The following is a 6,393-nucleotide window of genomic DNA, read 5'->3' as shown; positions in this document are numbered from 1 at the left end:
AGGACCTCGCGCATATGCGCCGAGTAAGTGCGCGCATATGCGCGAGCTGCCGAGAAGATCATTGCCGAGACCAGTACGTCTCGCGCATATGCGTCGGTTGAGGTCGCGCATATGCGCGAGACGTGTTGCACCAAGAGGAAGCCACCTAGCCTTGGCAATCACATATAATATGTTAATCATTTCATTTCTCCAGCTTTGGCAAGGAAAAGATCGAGAGAAGCTCCCGGGAAAGAATTAAGTTCTTGATACTAGATTTTGATTTACAAACGATCCGCTCGTCCGAATTTCAATCCGACTGCAGTACAGTGATCCTCTCGTTACAGGCTTCGACAGGACGTAAGTTTTGTTACGTTTTGTTATGATTTGAAATTATGATACTGCCAGAATATGATATGATTCATATATGGTGTTTCTGATATGGTAAACATCGTATAATTGGAACCGGATTGAAGAACAGTTATCGTATGAAATTGTTATGATTTTCAGATTAGATATGATTGAGATTGATATCAGATTTGTGTTGTTATCGATTGTGAATTGCAGTAATTGATATCGGTTGATATTGTATTGATGAGGATATCGGGATTGTTCCGTTATGCCGTTGATCTTGAGTTAGATTCAGATTGATCAGATTTGGTATTAATTTGAGCAGTATATTGATTTTGTACTTCTTGATATTGTCATTTTCAGATTGAATATTGACAGACTTCGAATTCCAGACTTGAACGTTGTCAGAATTGCAACTAAAGAAAGGTATAAGTCAATGTCGAACCGGGAGAATGACTCGAGTGTGATATACTTGAGTTTTCATAAACCACATACTTATTGTTATTGTGTGCATTGATTTGATTTGATATGCTTGTTCTATTGATTTATAGAAAGCATGTATTAGAGGATTGATCATCAGACAGAGGTGACAGAGGGTGATAGAATCGTCACTGGCACATTGAACATTGTCACAGAGTAGTTATTGGTGGAGGTGCCAAAGTCTTTGACGGATAGGTCAAGACACTGGATGTTTGGTTTATATCGATGTTTGATTAGAAGTGGAATTACTTCTATTACTGAGATTCGATATAGTATGCCAACGTCTGGAATCCAGGATTCCTAGACTAGGAATGAGTCTAGTCTGAGATATAGAGTCATGTGTTTATTAACAGATTTATATTGAATTATGTTTTCAGATTTTGATATATAATACTGATATATGTTTCATGCTTTATATTGATTATATGATTGCATGTATCGTTGATTTATACTTGGATGTATTTCTCATCGGAGTTATCCGGCTGTTGTCGTGTTTGTATGTGTGCATGACAACAGGTGGGACAGGATCAGGGTCGAGGAGATGAAGAGAGATCGTGATTAGAGTGGAGACTACGACTTGGATTTTAGATAGGGTTTGAACACTTGATATGCAGTCGCTAAACCTTAGTTTAAATGACTGTATATGGTACAAGACTAGTACTTTGTTTTCGATGTATATATTCGAATGAATTCCAGTACGTTCCGCATTCGACACTTGTATTTTAAACAAAAAATTTAGAACCTGTGTATTATAATTGATTTAATTATTCCCACAGACGATTAAGAAATGAATTAGCGTCCGGGTCCCCACAATGGTGCTGCTGGGACGCCTGATAGGGCCTCTTGCCTTGCCTGTCATTATAAATATCTTTTTGGTCTTGTTCAACCGCCAAGACTCCAGATACAAAAACATCATAGGTAGTAGGATCAGCCACTTGAACATCTCGACGTAAGATCGGCCGTAAACCATCAAGGAAGTACTTCAACTTTTCTCTGGCATCGTTAGATATCAAGGGCATATAGTGACACCCCTGCTCGAACTTCCTCACAAACTCTGCAACGCTGCGGTCTCCCTGTCTCAAAGTCATGAACTCCATAGTCAAATAGGAGAGAATCTCCTCAGTGAAGTACTTGGAGTAAAACACCTCCTTGAAACCCTCCCAAGTAAGGGTCTGCAAATTCACTGCCACATATGCACTCTCCCACCACAGTCTGGCATCTATTGATAACAAGTAAGTATCACACCTGACCCTATCTGCATCCTCTACTTCCATGAAGGTAAATATCACCTCAATGGACTTAATTCATCCCTTAGCTACCAACGGGTCAGTCGTCCCTGAAAAGTCCTTGGGGTCCATCCTCCGGAAGCGCTCATACACTGCTTCTGGCATAGTCCTCATACTCGTGTCTATACCAGCATTATTCCTCGCAACTGTGTGAAAAATTGAGTCATTCCAGCAAGCATCTGCGCCTGTAAATCCGGTGGTGGATGTGGAGGAGTAACCCTCTCCTCGCCACGAGCCTCGCGGCCTTCCTCTCAAATCTCACGAGCAACTAAACGTCTAGGAGGCATAATGTTCCAAAATTAAACCCAACACGTAACCAACATGCATGAAAATAATATTTATTTTGTAGACTAAACGTGAATCAAAACTTAAAGATGCATATAATGAAATCATATTTTTGATGCTACCAACGTAAGAAAATTTTAAAACTTACAAACTTGAGCCGTGACTTCATGAGCTTCTCGGAACCGGCAGTAGGCACAACCCTCTGATATCAATTGTAACATCCCATAATAAAATAAATAATACTAATTTAAAATTTGCGGAAAATAAAATTTTTTATTATTTAATTATTAAACCCTAGTCTTATGAATTTAAATAAAACGATCGACTATATTCTTGAAAATAATCCAATTACAAAATATTTCCATGGCATAAAAAAATATCATTCATCACTATTATAAAAGCGTTATCCAAAACGAGAATTTGAAAATACTTATTTGCCAACAAAATTTTGATTATATAAAAATTAGAGTAAAAAGTTTAACGTCCATAAAATCTTTTCATAACAATAGCGGTCCTCGGGTTTTCACTGCACGCAGTCTGAGCAAGCTCACTGGTCAACAGCTCCTGTCTCCACAAAAGCATCAACAGCATCGATCAAGTCTAATGAGCCTAAAAACTCAACAAGCATAAACCATGAATAGAAAATAATACTTAATAAAATCACATGCATTTGAAAGTAACGAGTACGAAATAACAGCTGAACATACATAAACATAGACGTGGCATAACTGCATAAACAATTTCATAAAAGTGCCTTAATCATAACATACATAATCATACTTAATTTTTCGTAGAAATATGTTCAAAGCAAGTGGGCTAGCAGGGATCACCACAGCCTTTCGATCGGACGTCCATTCCCACATAAATAAATCCACGGTCATACATTACCTGGTGAAGAGGTCCCTGGTCATGTTTTACCGCTTTCCAATCCCAAAATCATTAATCCCCAGTCATGGTTTACCGGGTGGCAACAAGACAAATCACATACCTTCAAAATAAAATATTTTTGCACGTCGATCATACTTAAAAATGTCGAGGGTTTCGTTGGAACGCTCTGGACGTACAGCCCCAACCACAACAACAAAGATCCAAGAGATCCCAACGAAGCTTGCAACCCAAAACTTGAGAAAACGTGAAGAACATGCACAAAGTTTCACAGTTTCAGTGGTTTTACGATAAAAATCATATCTCTCGCATTTCTTATCATAAATTTACGAATTTTGCTATCAAATCAAAGATAACACAAAGTATTATAAATCATATGTTGAAAACATTTCCAGAAAACCAACCTATAAGTCACGGAATTCGAAATATAGTGGGTGATGGGTTTTGTGACATATAAATTTCACAGCTTGTGCGGTTGTACGATAAAAATCATATCTCCCTTGTTTTGTATTAGAAAAGTACGTATTTACTATAAAATCGAAGATAACACGAAGTTCTACAAATCATATGTTGAAACAATTTCCATAAAACCAACCTATAATTCGCATAATTCGAAAACACAGAGGGTGATGGGTTTTGTGACACGGAAATTTCACAGCCTGTGCAGTTTTACGATAAAAATCATATCTCCCTCGTTGCGTATCAGAAAATTACGAATTTTCTATCAAATCAAAAGTATTACAGAGTACTACAAATCATAGTTTGAAGTCGTTTCCAAAAAACGGACCTTTAAACCATAGGAATCGAAATAACATCAAATGGCGGGTTTTGTGACTCAATATTTTTAGAAATCATTTAAATCATAGCCCATCAAACTTTTCACATAAAGAATGAATTTTCATGCACAATATACATCTAAATATATACTATGACGAGATCGATGCATAAAAGAAAATTTTATGCATGCCTTTGCGTTAAAACACACGAAGAAACGAATACCGACGCGGTGGTTTATGGGGGATGACCGGAAGATGCTTGCTGCACGTTTTCTTGCTAGAGAAAGAACGGGAATCTTCAGAAATTTGCAAGAAAGTGGCTGAGATGGTGGATGGTGAAAGAATTGCTTAGAACCCTAGTTTTCTACCTCCAATTTTAATGTTTGTGTGCGTGAGTTAGAGGGTCAATTAAGGTTAAACAAATTCTTAGTTAAATATTTGGAGGTAAAATATTACTAATCTAAATATTTAATCTAACTCAAAGATTTATTAAAATAATTTAGTACAAAAGTTTCAAGATTAAAATTTTCAAATTTTGAAAATAGTTAAAAGCAGTGCTTAAAAATTCATTTTTAACTTAAATACTAAATAAATACATTAATTAAGGCATTAAATTCATTATAAAATATTTTACACACAATTTAAAGATTAAATCCACAAATTTTCAAAATTTACATTTTATAATCTTCTAAATCGTCTAATAATTTAAAGTAAACTTTAAAATGTTAAAATTCATAAATCATTTAAAATAAATAAAAAGATAACATTTTATTAAATCACCTACATCGTTTTCGGTCTCCTTTACCCGATCCCGCATCGTATATTCTCTTGAAAATTTAAAACTCGAGAAAACATTTTAATTTGCATAAAAATAAATATTTAAACGTTTAGCATCAATTAAATCATGTAACATGCACCATTTAAATCATTTTAAATTAATTAAATAAGTTAACAAATTAAATCATGCATGGGGTTTACGTGTTCTGGTTTTCGGGAACTACAATTTTTGTAACAGTCATGGACCATTAAGTTGAACCAACATAGGTCTCGGCCCATACCCATGCACCACTACTGGTCATGGGTCTTTAGGATGGTTCAGAATGAGCCCTAGTTCATGCCCATGCACCACCACTCGTAGAATATCCCACCCTTGGAATTCCGACACTTAAACCTAGGACCTCCAGACATAAGTATCTAGATTCTTAAATTGTTGGTACCAGACGAAAGAAACCACTTTTCAGGGGTGGGATACTCTATGAGTGGCGGTACATGGGCGTGGGCTACGGCTCATACTGGACCATCCTAACTATAGAGCCCAAAAATCAGTACACGTAAAATCTATGCATTTATTTAATTATTAAAGCATTTATTTAATTTTAAAATGATTTTTAGTGGTGCACGATTTATTCTTTGCATTTTTTAAATTGTTTATGTTTATGTGATGCACGTTAAAATGATCTTTTTTTTCGAGTTTCATGTTTCAGGCGATTACTCGATGCGGGACCGAGGAATAGAAGTCGGTGACGATTTTGACAATTTTAAAATGTGGTATTTAACTTTAAGTTGAGTTTGGAGTATTTTAAATAATCTATTAATTTCTAGCATTTTAAAAGTCCAATTTATTGATTTTCGTGATTTTAGAATTTTAAAACTTTTAAAATCTAGCACTTGTGCACTTTATTTTAATTAAGGGATTTTAGTAAAGTTAGTGTTTGATTAACATTTTTATTAGCATTTTTATTTGTATTTTGATTAGCCTTATTAACTTCTAATTAAGCAATCTTTTCCCTTAAGTATATTAAAACACACGCGCACACACACACTCTATTACACACACATATACACGACACACAAACAAACAAACTATTTCAGATTTTTTTTTGAGAGACAAAACCTAGGGTTCCTCCACCTTAGAGCAGCCGCCCCTCCCTTTTGAATTTCCAGCAAGTTTTCGGTGAATTTTATTGCAAGAAAATAGTGCCACGTTCGTCCCGGATCAAGCTTCGCTCCGTCTCCGCTTCGATATCGCCGTATCGTGAGTTTTAAATATGAAAATGCATGTATATTCTGTTTTTCCTGCATCGATCTAGTCATATTATGTGTTGCGATGTTTTTATGTGAGAAAATACATGTGTGATGTGTAGAAGTTTGAGCAATCATGTTTGGATCACTTTTAAAACCATTTTTGGGATCTCAAATCTCGTATTTACTGATCTTTTAAAAACTGCGATTTTTCTGTCGAGATTTTTGGAAAACTTTCAACGTGAGAAATGTAAAACTTTTTGATACATTCGATTTGATATAAAATTTGAAATATTTAGATAAAAATTGTGTGAGATATGATCAATATCGTG

This window comes from Primulina tabacum, chromosome 7, assembly GCF_025594145.1.
Source record: "Primulina tabacum isolate GXHZ01 chromosome 7, ASM2559414v2, whole genome shotgun sequence".
Lineage (NCBI taxonomy): Eukaryota > Viridiplantae > Streptophyta > Magnoliopsida > Lamiales > Gesneriaceae > Primulina > Primulina tabacum.
This window is presented reverse-complemented; position numbering follows the sequence as displayed.